The sequence below is a fragment of the Lycium ferocissimum genome, chromosome 5 (genome assembly GCF_029784015.1).
Source record: "Lycium ferocissimum isolate CSIRO_LF1 chromosome 5, AGI_CSIRO_Lferr_CH_V1, whole genome shotgun sequence".
NCBI lineage: Eukaryota > Viridiplantae > Streptophyta > Magnoliopsida > Solanales > Solanaceae > Lycium > Lycium ferocissimum.
This window is the reverse complement of record NC_081346.1, coordinates 65731076-65753155: the sequence shown is the minus strand read 5'-3', so window position 1 is coordinate 65753155 and position 22080 is coordinate 65731076. Positions and strand designations below refer to the sequence as shown.

Here is a 22080-nt window from a genome sequence, read left to right as displayed (position 1 = left end):
TTGAATGGGGTCATACTCGGTCATTTGGTGAAGCTCACTTTTTTTTTTCTATAATGCTCTATCTTTTTGGAGGGCTTTGGCATCCATGTCCCGCCTTTGGCTAATATCGCTCTGGCTTGCCTTGTCCTAACCACAAATCGCTCCACAACTTGCTTGAAAGTCATTCTCACCATTGCGGTGACGGTAGTCCCCGAGCGATTTCAGCAAGCCATTGAAAGACTATGATCTTGTTTGTTGTGAGCATGCCCCATCTTTTTGCCTCCATCGGCATGAAGCATCCATTTTTCAATTTCGAGCTTCATCAACCAAACGTAAACGGGTTCACTAACTGCCCTGATCAGGTTAATTTTTGCAGCCCATTTTCTTTGTTGATGCTCTATCGCCCCCACATCAATTTGTTTAGAGTGCCATTGTGAAACTTTGATTGCAAATTTGCCTTTAAGTGCCTTAAGCAATAGCGATGGTAAACAAGGGAAGGCTGCCACCACAAAGAAATTATCCATATACGCAATATGCCTTTATGATGATCGAGGACAGCACGCATATGCCCGTACGATCCTTAATAACATGAGTCTTCAAATGGGTCAAAAAGATCCCCCATGTGTCGTTGCTCTCGTTAGCGGAAATTGCGAAAGCAAGAGGGAATATTGACCCATTAGCATCCATTCCTACTGCAATTAGGAGCTTGATGTCGTATGCATCATATACATGCGTGCCATCTATGGATATCACCGGCCGACAGTGAGCAAACCCATCAATACATGGTTTGAATGTCCAAAATACGAAGTTAAAAATTTTACCCTCTATAAGCCGCTACTCTACAACAGTACCAGCATTAAAATGTTGTAAAGCCGCCATATACCTTAGCAGCGATTGAAAAGAGGTATGCCAATTTCCAAAGATCATCTCAAAAGCGCGTCTACGCTCGAGAAATCCCTTTCTTTGCTTATAGTTTTACCATATACGGTTTGAACATTTCTAATGCAATCTTTGATGGGGATCTGCTAAGTTTAAACAAACAACATTTAGTAATGATCTTTTAATTGATATAAGAGATATAATGTACTAGGTAGAATAAGTTACCTTGGCGTTTCGGCAACGTCTTTAAGTAACACTTGAGCAATCATATTTGTATCTAAATTATAATGATCTGCTCGATTGTCTTCCATATCACAAGTGTGTTTTTGGTGGAATTTTGTGATATCCCACATATCATCAGGCTTAACAAATCCCCGAAGTAACCACTGACAGCCTTGAAACCGTCGTCTACAAACTAGCCTCCATATCTTTGTGTTTGACTGATCAACCATAAACTCCCTCATGTCCTTAAAATAATAAATTTTGACAGCCTGTTGCAACGCCTTTTTGGATGCGAACAAGTGAGAGTCATATTAAAACGGTCAAATAATGTAGCATTGTATTGTCAAATCAAGCCTTTATGTGTCATAGATTCCTGAAATTGTCATGCGTGGTGTGTTGTCAAATCAATACTTACATTGCGCATTAAAATGGTGCACAATATAAGTGAGAGTCATATTAAAATGGTCAAATAAAATTAAAAAATATTTGATTAAAAAAATGAAACATTATGTTCGCTAGAAATGGTGGAGATACTTTGTAGTGGTGGTGGGGTGGGTTGGTAGGTGGGGGTTGGTGGTGATGGTGGGCGGTGGGTGGTGGGGTGCTTGTGGGTCTGGGGTGGGTGGATGAGGGGGTGGTTGGGGGTAAGGTAGGTGTGTGGTGGAGGGGTAGGGTGGGGGTGGTGGTGGATGGGTTGTTGTGGGGATGTGGGTGGGGGTGCGGGGGGTTGTGGTGGTGGTGGTGAGTGGGGGGGGGTGGGGTAGTAGATAGTTGGGGTGGGTGGTGGGAGTGGGGGTGGGGGGTGGGGGTGAAGCCGGTGTTAAAAATTATTCATACAAAATACCTCTTATTAATGATTTTAAGACTTTGTTTAAGATCTTAATGATTAAAAACTATTCGGACAAATAAGTCCTTAGATCTTAATCTAAACAAATGCACTTAATGGCCTAAGGTCTGAACCATTTAAATTCAGACCTCCATTAAGTGCGAACAAATGAGGCCTAAAAGCACGAAGGGCCTTAGATATGTTGATTGAATTTTTTGTCCTTCATTAAAAAAGAGGCAATTTGCAGGATTGCCCTTCGCTGGGGGTGGTCTTTAATTTGTGCCCCTCAAATTGGTGGTCTTTAACTTTTGCCCTTAAGGCCCAACTTGCATGGGCAGAATTCTGCCTTCTACCCATGCAAATTCTGCCTTAAGGTAGAATTCTGCCTTGGGAAATTCGGTCTTGCTGTTTTTTTTTTTAACTGAGCTGGGGTTCGAACCACAATCTCGGAGTATTAGGCGAATGACAAAATTTAAAGACCACCAATTTGAAGGGCAAAAATTAAAGACCACCCCAAATGAAGGAAAATCCGCGCAAAAAAAAAAAAAAGGAAGTTAAAAGACTTTGCAATAAACAAAATTATCATATACTATTTTCCTAATATTTAAGACTTATAAATCCATTGAAATTTGGTTATTAAACCTTTCCTTGTTTAAATATATATCTAAAGTTTAGGACTTTAAAATTAATAAAATTTTACCTTGAATAAATCGTTAAAAAAGTCAATTAATTGGAAGATTAGTACAAAATGTGTACACGTTCTTTTGAAGTAGTTTCTATATGGAAATTGGCAAGTAAGATCTAATGGTACTCCAATTTTATTCCTAATGAATAACCGAATTAGGACCTCTAATCCGTCGGTTGGTTAGAGCCTTGGAGGAGACTTCCAAAGTAGAAGTTACATGGAATTAAAACTTTCAAGTTTAAATCCTTTTGGCGCTAAAAAAAAAAAACGTAATATTAGTCCAACTAAAATATGGTTGCTACGTAATGGCGGCTAAGCTCCATATATAGACCATTGCCACGAACTATCAATTAAGTCTCTTTTGATATTGAGCTTTTACTTCTTCTTTTTTTAAAATTATATTTCAAGTCATTTATTTTCTTCCAATATTGACATGATTGTACATATATATTTATCTACATTTATTTGTTTTCTAATAACGTGATTTTTATTTTTGTTGCAATATATTCATTGGCATAATTCATCAACATTGTGACAATAGCTTTTTTTTTTTTTGATTTTCCATCCGGTGTCCGGTATCCGTATTAGGGCCCGACTAAATCCGGATTAGTGTCGGGTAGGCCCACATTGGGGGGCAAAGCACTCCCTAATAATGGTGACTCCGTACCCAAGGGGGCTCGAACTCGAGACATCTTGGTTAAGGATGGAATAGTATCGTGACCACTATACCATAACCCTTGTTGGTGTGACAATTGGTTTTGTTCTATGGCAATTGATATATATTGAAAGTTGAGACTAACCTCTGATGCCGTGACTGGTGAGTAATGTAATTGATATTCTAGGTTAGAGATTGTCAAGCCTAATTTCTGACCTATATTTATGAAGCACGAATTTTGAGGGATTGAGTTTTTTTTTTTTTTTTCTAATAACGTGATTTTCTAGGTTTGGTTTTGTTTTTGTTTTTGCGAAAGCCTTGCGTTGTGATTTTTTTTTTTTTTTGACTGAGCCGAGGTTTGAACCCAGAACCTCGAGATATTAAGCGAAACGCAAAAATTAAAGACCAGTAATTTGAGGAACAAAAATTAAAGATCACCCCTGAATAAGTGCAATCGTTACAAATTACCCGTTTAAATCTGAATGCCAACCCGTAGGTAGAAAATAACAAAAATGTTTATCAACCGGCCTCATTTGACAATTGATTCGTGAAAGGGATAATTAATTAAGCTTGACTAACTGTTCGGTGAAAGGGTAAATCATTTACTAGTCAAAAGAAAATTAGTATATATAATCGTTTGAATAGCATCAGTCAAAGTATATATCTTTGGCTTTTTAATATAGCCATTGTTGTGAATTATCAGGCTGCTTTCACATAAACTAGCAATGGCTCAAACAGAATGTTTTACAAGAGATGGGATGTGGTCACTCGCTAATGGAACAACAGCACTTGTTACTGGGGGTACTCGAGGCTTAGGGTAAGTGATTTTCAATAATTTAGATTCTTGATTTATTGCTTGGCCTAATTTCCAAAATTTGCTTATTTTTGAAAATTGTTTTTTATCACATGTGCTTTTTGAAAAACTATTTTTGGAGACAAACAGTTTGTGTTTGGTTAATCAATTTGGAGAGTACCCATACCAATATTAAAGCAATAATTTGTGTTTATCCATGCTTTCAGAAAACTGCTTCTTGGAGAATCTATTTTTTTCAGCTTCTGCTACTAGTCAAAAACACTTATTTTTTCCCTAAAATCTTGGTCACACACCTCAACTCTCTAAAATAAGCATTTTTTAAAAATTAAAGCAAAAAACACTTTTTAGCTTCCCCCAAGCGCTCAGCCAAATAGATTATGATAGTGTTGTGATCATGTAAAATATTTGTAGAATTTGTTAATTAGTATAAATTTTTTTGTTTCAAGATTTGCCATTGTAGAAGAACTAGCGAGCTTTGGAGCACCCGTGTATACATGTTCACGTAGTAAGGAGGACCTAGAAGAATGCTTGAGCAAGTCGAAAACCAAAGAGTGAGTCCGCAACTTTTTTAACCCAAAAAGTGTCAAAAGGCACAAAAAATACCCCACTAAAAAGCGAGTAACCAAACTACCTTTTAGTGCGCAATAGGACAAAATTGCAAATTTACAGTTAAGTTCTATTGCGCACTAAATTAGTGCGCAATAAAGGTTTTTTATTTTTTTGTACAATTTTAAAGTTCTCAAATTCACGTTTTTTTCATACTTTAACCAAAGATTAGTCATGTTTCAAAACTCCGAAATATCAATATTTTATATAGAACTTGATATCTTCTTTTGCGGACAACAATGTCGGCTCATCACATCAAGTATACCTAAACGTTTGGATCGTCGTTTTAGGGGTTGTAAAGTACCCCGAAGTAAGTTTTGTTTGTTTGAATCTTGTTATCTTTAGGTTTAAGTGTTTTATTTTATAAGGTTTTGATTTAAATGTCCTATTATTTAGTCAAGACATTACTTTATTTCGAATGTACAAATAAAAATATTATATTAAAAAATAATTAATCCAATAGCAGAGGTTCAAAATAATTCACAAATACAATAACAAAATAATACCAAAATATTTAAAATAATATTTTTAAATATTTATCATGTCCCTCCACCAAGGTTCGATCCCTAGTGGTTGAGGTAAAAAGGTAGTCAAATAGCTAGACCACCAAGCCAAGTTGCATTTAAGCAATGCCTAGACACTTTTTAAGTTTTATAGTGTTGACTAATGCTACTTATCTTGTTTTCTCAAATTGAATTTCCAACATTGAAATTGACATTCAAAACTTCATCATCACGGGATTTCCATCTTGAAATCTACTTTTTATCATCAGATTTTTACCAGAGAATAATGAAAATTGTGCACTAATTTGGGGGAAAATTCAAATTGAATGAGATAATGGACGTTTTTTGGAAAATTGGCCTGGCCAAACCACCTCCGGCCGCTTGACCCGCTAGATCTCGGAAAAATACCCAAAATCACAAAAAAAAAAAAAATCGCGTAAAACGGATAACCGAGCGCAAAGTTATGACCGTTTAAAGTTTCATCAATTTACAACTAGTTTTTCTCCCTCAACTCCTTAAAATAAAATTGCCTTGACTGAAAAAAAATAAATTAAAACTTAATAAAATAAAACACTTCAACCTAACGATAACAAGTTACCAAACAAAACTTACTTGGGGGCACTTTACAATCCCTAGAACGACGAACCAAACGTTTAAGCCTACATTATTGTTCACAGAAAAAAATATCAGTTAAAATATTGATATTCCGGAAATGCCGTGGTAATGAAGTTTTGAATGTCAATTTCAATGTTGGAAATTCAATTTGAGAAAACAAGATAAATAGCATTAGTGAACACTATAAAACATAAAAAGTGTCTATATATTGCTTAAACCTAAAGATAACAAGATTCAATCAAACAAAACTTACTTGGGGCACTTTACAACCCCTAAAACGACGATCCAAACGTTTAGGTATACTTGATGTAATGAGCCGACATTGTTGTCCACAAAAAAAGATATCAAGTTCTATATAGAATATTGATATTTTGGAGTTTTGAAACATGACTAATCTTTGGTCAAAGTATAGAAAAAACGTGATTTTGAGAACTTTAAAACAGTACCAAAAAAAAAAAAAAAAAAAACCTGCATTGTGCACTAATTTAGTGCGCAATAGAACTTAATCAAATTTGCAGTTTGGTCCTATTCCGCACTAATTTAGTGGCAAAAGGTAGTTTCGTTACTTTTTTTTTTAGTGGGGTATTTTGGTGCCTTTTGACACTTTTTGGGTTAAAAAAGTTGCGGACTCGATTTAAGGTATCGGGTTCAGTGTGCGACTTATCATCACAAGTCCAACGCCAAAAGCTTATGGAAATGGTTAGCCATGAGTTCAATGGAAATCTCAATATTCTAGTAAGTTGGGTGAATTAATTATAGGAGACAAAAAAGTTTTAAAATTGAGTTGGGTAACTCAAGTTTTTTTAATTGAGTAGGGGTGATAAAATTTGGATTAGTGATTAGGGAGTTTTGACCATTTTCGGACTTGCCCCAAAGTTATATTTTTAACACTTTGACCCCAAGATTTATTTTTAACACTTTGCCCCAAGTTTTATTTTTAACACTTTGACCCAACCAAGATAAACCCTAAAATACACCCCCCCGCCCCCGCCTCCACCCCCCCCCGACCCCGGTCCCTTCCCCCCCCCCCACCACTCCCCTCCCCTTCCCCCCATCACCAAAACCCCTCCCCCCAAAAATACCCCCGCGCCCCCAACCCGCCCCCCCACCCCTCCTTTTTTGTTCTTTGTTGCTTTCTTCTTTCATTTAGAAAAAAGTTGTTCAAGAAAAAAAAAAAACTCACCCGATTTACGTAATTTTCGGATTGGAATTTCATTCGTGTAGCACTGGTATTACTTCATAGGTGATTTCCGCTCATTTGGTAAGTAAAACTAAGGGTGTCAAATATGGCTCAAAAGATGATGACCCGCCCAACCAGCCCAAAGTTTTATGGGTTGGGCTCAAGATAATTTTATATTGGGCTGATTTTAGCCCAACCCAACATAGCCCATTTTAAATTGATCTCCAACTTAGCCCAATTCTAGTTAGTTTTAAGATTTACTTAGATTTGGTTTTATTGCTTGAGATTTACTTCTTCTTCTTCTTCTTCTTCTTTTTTTTTTTTTTTTTTTTTTATGTATACACATTTCTTGTATCATGTATCTTATAAATTTGTGGTGTGTTTGATATGAAGGAAAATATTTTTACATTTTCCACGAAAAATCTGCAAATATATTTTCAGGAAAAATATTTTTCCCGTAAAATGTATTTCTAGAAAATATTTTCCACGAAAACATATTTTTCTAGAAAATAGACCCTTCAAAAAAATTGGGTTAAGTTGGGTAGGTCATGACCTAGCCTATTTTTAGCCCATTTCAACCTAAGTAACTTTTGGGTCAATGTTAGCCCAACCCATTTATTACCTCAGCCTATTTTGATTGGGCCAATTTTAGCCCAACCCACCCATTTGACACCCTTGTAAAATAATATTGTTTTATTTCAATTATTCATCTGGGTATAGCTGCTGATTTTTCAATAATTTACAATAGCAGCTACAGTTGTTGCAACCAGTGCTAAAGATGTTGTATAAGAGCTTCTGAATTTATTGCAATAATTTGTTGTAGTTTTTATAATACTTACAACAATTTATGCGGTTGTTGCAACTTCGATTAATACATTGCAACAACCGCTAAAATGTGTATAAATAATTTAGCCTACTTGTTGCAACAACTGTGAAAGTTGTTGGATAGCTTCTACTCTTTCGAACAATTCACTGACTTGTCGTAACAAGTAGACTCTTGTTGCGATAACTATATTAGTTTTTGGACAGATTTTACAGCTGTTGGATGAAACAGAGACAGCTGAAGTTCTCTCCAACAAGTAACTGATCCGTTGCAACAACTCACCTAAGTGATATGTTGGTCTTGTTCAAATCACAAATGTATGTGCTGTTGTTAATAAATTGCTGAAAAATTTCCAACAAGTAATAAATGTATTTAACATGACTTCTATAACATGTTGGGGTTTTTCCAACAAGTAACAGGACTTGTTGCAGCAACTAGTTAGTTATTGAACATATCACAACAAATAGGAAGACTTGTTGCAACAACCATTTATCTGTTGGACTTTATCCAACGAGTGATAGGACTAATTGCAATTAACAAATCTGTTGCAACAACTAAGTTACTTGTTGGGGTTTTTCCAACAAGTGACACGACTTGTTACAACAACTTGGTTAGTTGTTTGAGTTTTTCCAACAAGTGGAATGACTTGTTGCAGAAACTAGGTAGCTTGTTGTGTTTTATCCAACATATGGTATGTCTTGTTCAACAGCTATGTTACTTGCTGCAGTAGATACTGCAATTGTTGTAACAACTATGATATGATTCACCCATATTTAGTGACCAACAAAGGGAATCAATGATATTTTAGTGATAAAACAAGGAAATTAATTATATTTAGTGATCAATACACACACACACACACACACACACTTAATCAATTTGATGGTATTTTGAGTCATGACAGATGATCAACAAAGCCACTATACACTAAATTGAGTGATCAATAGAGCGATTTGACGTGAACTACTTGATTCACTCATATTTAGTGATGAACAAAGGAAATCAATTGTATTTAATTATCAATATATATACTTTATCAATTTGATGGTATTTTGAGTCAGGACATATGATCAACTAAGTTATTATGCACTAAATCGAGTGATTATTAGAGTGATTTGATGTAAACTACTTGATTCACCCATGTTTAGTCATAAACAAAGGAAATAAATGATATTTAGTGATCAATATATATACTAATCAATTTGATGGTGTTTTGAGTCAAAAACAGATCATCAACTAAGTCACTATGCACTAAATTAAGTGATCATTAAAGTGATTTGATATGAACTACTTGATCCACTCATATTTAGTCATAAACAAAGGAAAATGATTTTTAATGATCAATATATATACTTAATCAAATTGATGGTATTTTGAGTCAGGACAAATGATCAACTAAGTCTATATGCACTAAATCGAGTGATCATTAGAGTGATTTGATGTGAACTACTTGATTCACCCATATTTAGTGATAAACAAAGGAAATCAATAATATTTAGTGATCAATATATATATATATATATATATATATATATATATATATATATATATATATATATATATATATATACTTAATCAATTTGATGGTATTTTGAGTCAAGACGGATAATCAACTAAGTCAATGCACTAAATTGAGTGATCTTTAGAGTGATTTGATATGAACTACTTGATTCACCCATATTTAATTTAGTGATAAACAAAGGAAATCAATGATATTTAGTGATCAATATATATACCTAATCAATTTGATGGTAGTTTGAGTCAGGATAGATAATCAACTAAGTCACCGTACACTTAATCGAGTGATCATTAAAGTGATTTGATGTGAACTCTTGATTCACCCATATTTAGTGATAAACAAAGAAAATCAATAATATTTAGTGATCAATAGAGTGAAAATTTTACAACAGCTAAGTATATTATTGCAATAGATGATCCATTTGTTGTAATAGATGAGTAACTTTTTGTAACATTTAAGCCATCTGCTGCAACATATTAGTAACTTATTGCAAAAGCTTCAGCAACTGTTTGATTTTTTGCAACAACTGAGCCATCAGTTGCAACAGATTACTCAGCTGTTGCAATAATTTACTCAGTTGTTTGATTTTTACCAACAATGTCATGAATCTGTTGCAACAGATTACTCAGCTGTTGTAACCATTTACTCAAAGCAACACTTTGATTATTCCCAACAGTTGCTTAATTGTTGCGACATATGGGAAATCTGTTGCGACATCTGCAATAGCTGTTTGATTATTACCAACATATTGGAATCTGTTGCAAGATATTTGAAATCTGTTGCAACAAATTTGTAACTTGTTTGAAACTACTGAACATAATGTGAAAATCTGATGACATACTGAAAACTGTTTGATTTTTATCCAACAGTTGCAGAAGATGTTGCAATAGATTCATAATCTGTTGCAACAACTTTACTCATCTATCGCAACATTAGCAGCAACTGTTTGATTTTTACCAACAAATTAGGAATCTGTTATAGCAGATTTGTGATTTGTTGCAACAACTCTATGACTTGTTGCAACATTTGTTTAAATTATTGCAACAACTGTTTAAATCTAATATTGGCTGGAAATAGACACGAACATAGAAAATATATACTGAACATAGTGAACGTAAAATACATCCAATTCATAATACTATTTAACAATAACATAAATCAAAAAAATTGACAAAAAAAATAGTATTGGATGACTCGGCAGTAGAAGACTCGGCAGTCTGATCATGTAACTGCTTGCTTTTTTGTTTCTTTGTGCCGGTCATCAGCTTTTCGATTGATGTATTATTATCATCATCAGCTTCATCTTCGCCATCTCCATCTTCAGTTCTTTCTTGGTACTAAACTCTTTAAAATGTGTATCATCATCATCATCATCATTATCTCCATCTTCGCAATCTTCAGATCTTGTTTCTACTTCTCTTTCTTCTTCTACCTATGAGATTGAGAGGCTTCTTTGGCCCCCGTTCTTGTCTTCAAATTGTTGTTCTTGTTGACGCTGAGTTGCATACTCAATTGCAACTTCATTTTCAACTAGTAATGCTCCTGCTTGTTCAACGAGCTCATCTAGTGAAGTCTTGCGTTACACTACAACAAACATAGACTCTAAAATTAAGGGAAAAGGAATTGAAGCTAAAAACAAGAAATTTTCTTGTTATTCATAGCAGAAAAACATTTGGTTTGATTTTTACCGACAGATGAGGAATCTGTTGCAACAACTGATGAAGCTGTTGGATAAAATCAAAACAAAGGCAAGCCCCTTTTTCATAAACCTTACAGGGACAACAAGAATAACAACAACAACAACAACAAAAACATCTATTTCACTACCAGTGTACGATATTTACAAACACAAAACCACAAGAGTTTAAACAAATACACCAAATAAGGGTTTCTTAAGATTGCAACCTCAACAACTGTTTGCTTTTGTCAAATAATTGCTGGAATTGTTGCAACAGCTTCCTCAGCTATTGTAAAAAATCAAAAGAAGTGCAGCCCTTTTTTCATTAACCATAGAAGGAGGAACAAGAACAAGAACAAGAACAAGAACAAGAACAACAACAACAACAACAACAACAACAACAACAACAACAACAACAACAACAGCAAAAACATAAGATTTCAATAGCAGATATGCTATTTACTAACACACAATCACAAAAAGTTAAACAAATGCACCAAATAAGAGTTTCTTGAGCATGGAACAACAAAATAAACAACTTTGAAGAGAAACCCATGTTCTTTTTCTTAAGCATGGAACAACAAAATAAATTTTTTGAAGAGAAACCCATGTTCTTCTTCCTCTTCTTCTTTAACCAAAAATCATCATTTTCAGTTATTGATTTCAAAACCCTAATTTTTTGAGCCAAGTGAATGAGAAAAAGAAATTACCTGAGAGAAAAACGAGAAGCGACGTTCGAGAATAATAGAGGAGCAGCAACAGAAAAATCGATGAAAGAAGAAGAAGAAGAAGAAGAAGAAGAAGAAGAAGAAGAAGAAGAAGAAGAAGAGCATTTCGCCAGAGTAGCAGGAGGAGTTTGCCGGAGTGGAAGAGAAAAGGAAGAAGAGCCATTCCTTTTTTTTTTTTTATGAGTTTTGAAATAAATGGGTTGGGGTGTGGGGTTAAAATATGGGTATTTTTATATTTTGTAAAAGATTAAGAAGTTTTATAAATTACATTTCATACTCCATTTAACTTAATCAAAAATTTAAGTGGGTTTTGACCTTGGATGGTCAAAGTTGTCACCATTTTTAATTTTGAGACTTGAGTGTCACCTTTAGTTTATTTTTCCTAGTAAGTTTGTTAGTGTAATATATAGTTTATTAATGATTAATACAATGTAAAGCATGAAATAGTTGTACAAGCTCCCCCACGAAGACATTTTAAGTAATTAATTTAAAAAGTGTAAATTTTTAGATGAGTTGGTCACACAATTCAATAATATGACATCAAAGAAAACAATGGTTCTAGCGCTGAGTTTTAGTCTCACTCAAATGATTTACAAGAATGGCTATGGAGGTGATTGGTCATGAACTTTTGACCCCACTTGCCTCATGGGCAAAACTTCAAGTTCAATAAGGTTTGACTTTTGACCTTGGAAGATTTGCCTATAAGGCAAGCTGCGGACAAAAGTTTAAGACCACCCATTTTTAAGGTCATTGGGTGTAATTTCCTGGCTATCCACTATCAAAGAAAAAAGGGAAAACAACACAAAATACCCCTGAAATGTAAAATATTTACCTGCCCATGTCCCCTTCTAAACAAATTTTGTTTCTTACCCAACCGGACAAAAATATTTACCCGAGTACCCCCTCGCCCAAAATCCCTCCCTCCATGATACCATTGCGGTATATTTATATATCATGATGGTATCATGAAAGACTAAGAGAAGGACCGAAAGAAGATAACGTCTTAGTATATTTATGTACCACGATAGTATCACGGAGGACTGAGGAGTGTCTCATTGAAGGGCTAAAGGACTGAAGCATTCCTCCACGATACCATTACAGTATATGTATATAAGATGATGGTATTATAGAGGTTTTTTTGAGAAAGTGTCTTTTGAAAAAATGAACATGATACCATCTCATTATATATTATATCCCATGTTGGCATCATAATTTTGGGGGCATTTCGGGTAAATAGTTTCAAGGGCATGAAAGTAAAAGGGTTATTGGCGGGTAATTAATTTGTTTTCAGGAGACATCGACATTCTTTCCCCAAGAAAAAAATTGTGAACTTGGCCCAATAAAATAGAATCAGACCTATACGTGAGGGGACGTGATATTGAAAACATGATTGAGCAATTAATCAAAAGTACTCTTATGTCTCTAACAGTTTAAACTTTTAGAAGTCAAATTTGGTGCATAACTTGAAAACTTGATGTTATAAATATGATCCACCACTGTTTCTCTTTAAAATAGGTGAACACTGTTGGTATTGCTGTGGTAAAAGAAGCCACGAAAACTATCTTTAAAATAGGTGAACAATGTTGGTATTGCTGTGGTAAAAGAAGCCACGGAAACTACTGAAGAAGATTACTCCATGATAATGGGAACAAATGTTGAAGCTTCATACAATTTGTCTCAACTTGCTCTTCCTTGATTAAAGGCTTCTGGAAATGGGAGCATTGTGTTCCTCTCATCTGCAGCTGGGATTGCTTCAGTACCTTCTTCTTCTATCTATGCTACCTCCAAAGTTAGCAACTTGATCTTCTCCTTTTGCATTGTGCATGCTCAATTTCTTTTTTTCTTAAATTTAAGTTATATATACTGACAATATAAAATGTTTTATATTATTTTGTAATTTAATTTGTGTTAGCAGGTTAGTTATTAGTTTACTTTATAACAATGATTTACATACGATCACCAACCTGTATCCGCAGTAACAAATTAACAATAGAGTGACAAATTATTTTTCTATCTTATTAAAGTGATTGAACTTTCCACACTATAATAATGAAGTTGCTAAACTTTATCATTTATTAAGTTAAAATCATAAAGTAACTGACTGTTATCCAGTATGTCAGTAGAGTTACTAAACTTGCTTATTTAACGACAAAATCTACCTATCATTATTGATCTTACCTTTATAGTGGATAAAAATCAGTTACGTTAATATAATTAAATAGTTTATGACATTTTTGTCATGCTATCAAATTCAATCACTTTAACGTGATAAAAGATAATTATATGACTAGAAAAATGTTCAGTAACCATACATGAAATTGACTATGTAATGATTTTATAAGTGACATGATCGTAAGTGTAAATACTTCGATGTATAGAACTGAATTTTTTTTTTCCTTTTCTGTTATTGGACTCCATTAACTTATATCAGGAGCCATCAATCAACTTACAAAAAATCTAGCATGTGAATGGGCAAAGGAAAAAATTCGTGTCAACGCTATTGCACCATGAATCATTAGAACTCCTCTCATCGAATCAATCAATGTAAAATTTCCAATTTCATGATTTCCTAATTTTTTTACATTGTTATTAATAACTTTGTAATGACCCGTTTCATCATTACTGTGACTTCCGGGGAATTCGGGACCTTGACCCCTTTAAAACACCTCCCGATCTTCATGCTCTTAAATCGCTAACTTGATCGGACCAATCGTGCGAGTCGCGTGTAAATATTGAATTTGGGCCACTTGGCCCAGTTATGCCGCTATAGCGACGGACATAATTGCTTGCCCGCATTCCCACGGTGGCATGAAGCTCCGGCGGCGGGTGCGGGGATTAGTAATGGACCGTCCCAGCAGTGGGGCTACCGCTGAAGTGATGCCGCTATAGCGACCATTGGACCGCCACGACGGTTGACGGACAGTTATTTCCCTATTTAAACCCCATTTGTTGACTTGACCTAATATTCATTTCCCCCAAACCAGCAGCCGCCATTAAGAGCAAATTCCAGCCCTAGAGACTAAAATGTTTGGAAGGTAATCTACTTAAATCCCTCTTCTCTTCTCCTTTAATTCCTCTTTTTCTTCTCACACCATTAGTGATTATGGTAGAATACTAAATGAGGGTTCTTTCCTAAATCTTCTAATTTTCCTAAATGGATTAAATTGTTAGAGGCTAATAATGGCTTGTGAGAATTAGTAAGGTAAGTTTGACCTAGGAAAACCTTGTTTCCCATAAAGGAGGTGAAATAGCATATGCAATAATATAGTTAAGTTAAGTATGTTGGAAATGATGATTTTACCCCTATGACCCCGATATTCCTCAATTGTTCCTCAGTCGAATGTATCCATTGTTCTTAGACCTTCTGGATCTACAAGTTCCCTACGAAGATGGAAGATAGAATCCAAATGGATATTCGCACACATGTTCGCCCTGAGGTAGGTTACAGCTTCCTTTCTATGGTAGACCCGGTTAGACTTACATATTCCTGTATTAGATGAAATAGAGAATGCATGTATAGGATTTTGGAGATTGGGATGGAATTCTTAGGATGGTAGTGCTATACGATTTATGTGTTTGGGCTTTTGGCCTGTAGATTCCCTAGGTTCGTGTGTTGGTATCCCTTGGGTATTGGTGGACTTTATGTGACTTGGGAAGACTGGTTGTTTGGTACTTAGCTCAATATTTTCCATTGATGAGGAGTTCCCGTATGAAGTGCATAAATATGTCCTGTGTTATTAATATTAACTCATAATTTGGTACTGAAATTGATAGACGTGCCAAAAGAATGTGAAATGGTTCTAGACTGGATATTTAGTGGTGACTTCATAAGTAGAAAGTGTATTTATCATGTATTAATGTAGTTAGGAAGTAAAGGAATGAGGTGACATTGTTGTCGTGATATTATCCGTGCTGGGCATTCGTGATCACTAGTGTTAATCTCGTTCATGATAATGCAACATCTTGCTTGTTGTCGTTTGAGCCGAGGATAGTGATTCTATTATGGATTATTATGTAGCCTTTTCATGATATTGTTGGTGTGCCCATGCGTGGTACTTTTGATATTGATTTGATTATTGACATTGAACTCATACATTGCATGCTTCCTCATACTTCATGATATACTGTGTTGACACCTAATTTTGGCTCGACGTGCTTAAAATTAACGTTTTGGGGGGCTCTGATTCGTTAAAGAGCGTGAGATTCATTTTTTTACATTTTTTCGATAATTTATTAATGATTATCCTTATTTTAGGAATTTTATCAATTTACTATCATTTTTTCAAGAATCATTATTTTGCACATATACAGCGTAATACTAATATTTTTGTGCAATTAATAATTGTTTCTTAATTTTATAGCAATACTTTTTCATATCTTATACATTAATAATTACATTTTATACTTACACATGTATTAATTAACTATATTTTAGTACAGTCCGTCAGTACAGAGAAAATCGAAGCAATTAATTTTTAAACGCAGAGCAAAAATTCGATCAAGTCAAGGTCTCGTCACCTTTTTAAAAGTTGACATTTGAGGTGATGGGTTGGGTTCTTGATCCATTGGTTATTGTATTTTTACATAAGGGTTAAAAGAGGTAAAGGAGACAAAGGGGTGCAATCTTTTATTCTTTGGACAAAGCAAGGGGCCATTTTGCATTATAAGAAAAGGGAGGCTTCTACACACACAATACACTAATTTTCAGATTTTTTGCCCATTCTTCACTCCTAAGAAAAACCTAAACATTTTCTCCCTCTCCTCCACTTCTCAAACAACCGCCCCTACCCCCACCACTTAGTCTCCCTCTCTCTCTCTCCTCCCATCGCCACCGCTGCTCCGACCACCACCCTCACCGCCGCCGGCGGTGAACTTCACCTCCACCACCAGGCGACGCTCCAAACAGCCCACAACACCACCATTTTCCTCTCCTCTCACCCACTCCACCACCAGCTGCGAACCACCACTCTCACCACCACTTCATCTCCTTCTCTCTCCCAAAAAACTGCCAGCTTCCCTTTTGCACTTCTCCTCTGTTTTTTGATGACCACCAGGTCGCTGGCGAACAGCCATTAACGGCGAACCAAGAACAACCAAACAGCCACCAACGACGCACTGCCCCTGCTCCTTCCTTTCCTCCTCTCTACATCTCTCTCGTCTTCTTTTCCTTCACCACAGCCACGTCGTCGCGTCACCACCCACGCCGACGAGCTGGCCCATCTCCGACGAGCTCCACCGCGGAGTAGCCAACCACTGCACCCTCTCCCTCGTTGTCGCTGTTGCTTTACAAATCTGCCCGGATTATTTTTTCAGCAAACTCCATTACTGTTTTGTCCGATCTTCCCTCCTATGCCTATGTTTTTGCTACTTTTTCTAACCTCTGATTGTTGGTACAACTAATGGATTGGTTTGACATCGTGTTTAGTTGGATTTACTATTTTTCGTTGATTCTTGAGGACTCCTACATTTGTCATCGAAGCGATGCCAGTCCGCCTTTGATTTTTGTAATTGCGGCAGGAAAATGGTCCATTTCCAACGGCCCCTTTGGGTTGGCTATATGCTTTGATTTGATATTTCTTTTTACTCTTGGCTGGACTGATTTTGCACTATGTTGTGCTTTCAGGCAATCCTTTGGATCTGGTCCATTGTTTTTCGGTGGTTTCCACATCGTGTTGGGCTGTCCCATATTTGTTGCTACTATATTTTGTTGTTCTTGGTTGTTGCTGCTCTGTTGGCTACTGCACACGGCCGTCCGTGAAATTTTGGATCTGTTTTGCCCGCTTATAATTTTATTAAACCGATAATGAACGGATACTACACTATATGGCCGATGAAGAAATTTTCTTGATTTCCAAGACCTCCCATGTACAAAAGACGGGTTTTTATTTTTATTTTAAGTTTATTCATTATTTCTTTAATTCATTCAATAGTTATTAATTCTCTTACTAATCCTTTTACTAAGTGTTTATACATTTATATATCCCGAAGGCGACACTTTAACCCCGAAGACTTCATCGAATCACTTGTTGTATTTACTTTCCGCATTTTTTTTATAACCACAAAACATAAACTCATAGTATAGTGGAAACTTTATTTTTGGAATGACGGGTTGATATATTTATTTACTTTCGTCGTCTTGTTTGTTAAACTTAAAATCGTCATTCGCTTTAGGCAAGACAGCCGTCAATACTTTCATAACTAGATTAAATTGATTTGGTATAAATATTTTGTTAAATAAATTCACACTTTTGACGTTTAGGCAAAAATACTAGTCCATCCCTTATTTTATATTCTTTATATACTCTTAATGCAACTTACATTTTATATTGTTTCGTATACACTAATACATATTTTAATTAAGTTAAATTCACATTTTTGACGCCAAGCAAATATTAAGTCGTCCATTTACAAATCTTTTATTCTTTAGAGGCATTACACATTTTCACTCATTTTTTTATCCACAATTCCTTATACTTATTTTTTACCAATATTTTTTACAATTATTTTGTTCCTTATTCTTTTGATAGGATATTCATTAAACAAACACTCTTTTTAACTAAACGGTAGAAACAAGTCAAATAAACTTCACTTTTCTGAATAATTTTGTTATATAAAATCTTTACACCAATGAATATTCGTAAATTATTTTTTACATTCTTTATGCACTAATATACCTAGTTATACAATTCTTTATACATTTTAGGTTTGACGTATACTCTTTTACACTTGAAATATGTTCTTTATATGTTTAATATACATACATTCTTTTAATATACATAGACGCACATTCTTTATATCCTTGATATATTTATTTTTCACATAGTCTCACATTTTTTTTTTTAATATTCTTAATATAGTTACACATTCTTTACACTAACATATATATACACTCTTTGTACTAACAAATATACTTTTATACTTACGAGGTACATTCTCTTTATACTCTTTTATATATTCTTTTTTAATATACATTCCTTATAAATACTTGATACTTGATATAAAATACATGTTTATACACCGTGTATACTTAGTATATTATCACCTAGTGTAGCTTTTCATGAAGTCATAACATTTTGAAAACATGAAATAATAATGATTAACAGATAGATAATCCCCCCTCTAGTGTTCGGAAACTAAGTCTAAGGACCGTCTTCAAACGGATCGAGGATGCTTAATACCTTCCCAAAATAAAACCCTTATCTAGAATCTTATAGGTTTCGTGGACTAAAAATGGAGTAGACACACAAATACATATAGGTTTCTTGTTTTTTCCTTAAAAATAAGGTGGCGACTCTAACCCTTTTAAACCAGTTAGAAGAACCGGGAAGTTGCTAACTATCTTGGACCCTTCAAAATAGTATAACATATACGATACATTGATTATACTTAAGGAAACAACATGGTCGAGTCGGTTGGATGAGAGTGACGTGAGGACCGGTGTCCGATGTTTATCCCGGAATCGAGGATGAGTGGTAGCGATTGCCAAGGTTGTTGCCAGAATCGTGAGGTAGCGATTGTCGAGGTTGTTGCTAGAATTGTAAGGTACGTGGACTTCGCGGGTCCCTCATGGGTTGTGCTGCCGAGATGTGATGTTCCATCATCAGAGTACATGTGTATGGTGCATATGCATTGCATCCATATTTCATACATTATTGCATTGTACCTTTTGACTTCTCGTGATATTCTTGTGATCTAGTTGTGATATGCGATTCGGATTGGATGTATTGAGACTTGAAACAGTTGGGCTCAGTTGCTATAACCATAGGCCATGATCTTGAATTACTTTTGTTGATTCTCGTTGCTCAGTTGTATATTTTGGCTTCTTGAATTTAGGCTAATAATGAATATCAGAATGACGAGATGACTTCTCGATACTAGGAACGGATAGTGTAATGGTAGTTGCCTTGGGGTACTTGAGCCGAATTGTCTATTGTATGTTAGATGAGTTAGAAGGGAGTATAATATAAGTTAGGCAAACGGATCACTAGGGGAGAGTTGATGAGAATAAAAATCCTTATTGTTGAGACGAGCAGTAGGTAATGGGCACTATTGACCTAGTTTTACATACCATGCTTATTTGTGGACTCTATTACTGATATGTTCTTCTAACCATTTTCGGCCTATGATGCTTACCAGTACTAGTGTTTTACTGATACTACTCTTGCTACATCCCTTTTGGGCTGTAGAGTTTTTCAGGTTATTTATTGTTGGAGTTTCCGGAAGATGCACGGTGCCTATCTTGAAGGCCTCATCATTTTCATTCCGAGATGGAGGTTGGGTCTTAGATTTATTGTTGTATTTTGGTTCAATCTTAGTCGCTCTTGTACTAGTCTAGACCAGGTCATGGGGAAACTAAATCGGTGTATTTATTAAATTGTTGTAAACACTTTCACTATTTCGATTAATGTATTGGTTTGACTTCCGCTGTTGATTATAACATATCTTGAAGGATAATAAATCTCGTTCTTTACTTGTAAATAAATGTTTTTGTTTTGGGTTGAGGGTTCGCCTACCAAGGTGGAAATGATAGGTGCCCACGCGATCCTAAAATGGGTCATGACAAACTCATGAGAAATTTCAGGAAGAAGAGATGATTAAAAGTTTAATTGATCGAGCTCCAATGAAACGCACGGGAGAGCCAAGAGAAGTTTTAGCAACAGCAGCATTTCTTTGCTTACGTGCTTCTTCACATATTGTTGGTCAGATTATTAGTGTCGATGGAGCGACGACAGTTAATGGGGCTCCTTAGATCATGTTATGGTTATAATTCTGGAACTTTACTATTCATGAAGAGTGAAAATTCTAACTTTATATTGTAATAAATCTCATACTTTTTCATCGAAAAGTATTTTACGAATTTCAAATTACTAGTTGAGTAGTTATATATATAGATGCATATAGTACCATCAAATTACAATTTAGATGACGATTGGCATAAAGATTAAAACTCCTTTCAAGATTGCTATGTATACATTACTTATCTCCTTTTGCTGGATGAGTTGCGTATGAGTTGTGGGTATATGGTAATGAGGATAATAGCAGTTTCTTCCTTAATTATGGTGTAGTAATATTATGCAGAAATATTTTATTTTTCTAATATTATGAGTTTGTAGTAGTGATGGTAGTAATGTTGGTGTTGGTTGATAGTTCTGATAATTGTGATGGTGGAGATGATCAATGTCTTAGGGCTTCCCTTAATTTTCTACCGTAGTTAACTTCTATCATAATTGTGTTTTACTTCAAAAAGGTTTTGTTCGTAGAAAAGACTCTACCATATGTATTCTTTTCTTGGAAAAAAAAGTTTTGGACTTCTATAAATAGAAGATCTTTTCTTCTCATACAACAACACGATAGCATCCGCAATGTAGTCATTAAAGAGTCTTATTTAGGGGGAAATAATTCTCTATAGTTTTTATAGTCTCTTTTATATTAGTTTGCCCATATGTATGTTAATTGACTAAATCATATTAAATATTATGTTTCTTTTAGTATAGTTTCTATGTCGTATGATTTATCGCCGCCAAAGTTTGCAATTATTATCTTCTGCATAACATCCTGATTATTTTGATCTCAACACAATGTGATAGTAACTAGCAAAGTCTACATTGATGACATATTACTCTTTAGTGATACTATCGAAGAACACCTCACTTTGCTCCAAGAATTCCATGACCTGGTGAAGAAAAATGGAATCATGCTCTCACAGAAAAAGATGATTCTTGCCAAAAAGGAAATTGATTTTTTGGGAATGCATTTTGTTCATGGAGCATACAGTCCAGGGCCACATATTTGTCAAGAACTGCTCAAATTCCCATACACCGATTTTACGACGAAGCAGCTCCAACAGTTTTTAGGTGTGATTTTATCCCTAATGTCTCTACATATATTGCTCCACTTACAAAAATGCTCAAGAAGAATGCCCAAGGTTGGGGAAAGGAATAGGATGAAGCAGTTCAGAGAATAAAAGAAATCTCAAAAGAGGTCAAAGCCCTCCATATTCCATCAGACGGGAAAAAGATATTGCAGACAGATGCCAGCAACGAATATTGGAGTGCAGTACTTTTTGAAGAAACAGATGGCCAACGGAAAATATGCGGATATGCCAGTGGAAAGTTCAAAGATGCTGAACAACACTATCACTCCACATTCAAAGAAATTCTTGCCGTAAAGAATGGGATTAAGAAGTTTAATTTCTTTTTAATTCACACAGAGTTTCTTATCGAGATGGATATGAAGGCTTTTCCGAAGATGATCCAGATAAATCCAAAGATTATCCCAAATTCGTAGATTCTCAGATGGGCATAATGGTTCTCCTTACAAATTCCAAGTAAACCACCTCAAAGGAAGGATAATATTCTAGCGATTTCC

At 35.1% G+C, this 22080-nt stretch overlaps 1 pseudogene; it reads left to right on the top strand.

The window, feature by feature from the left end:
- Positions 1-3187: 3187 nt before the first annotated feature.
- Positions 3188-20461, top strand: LOC132057940 (tropinone reductase homolog; annotated as a pseudogene).
- Positions 20462-22080: the final 1619 nt, after the last annotated feature.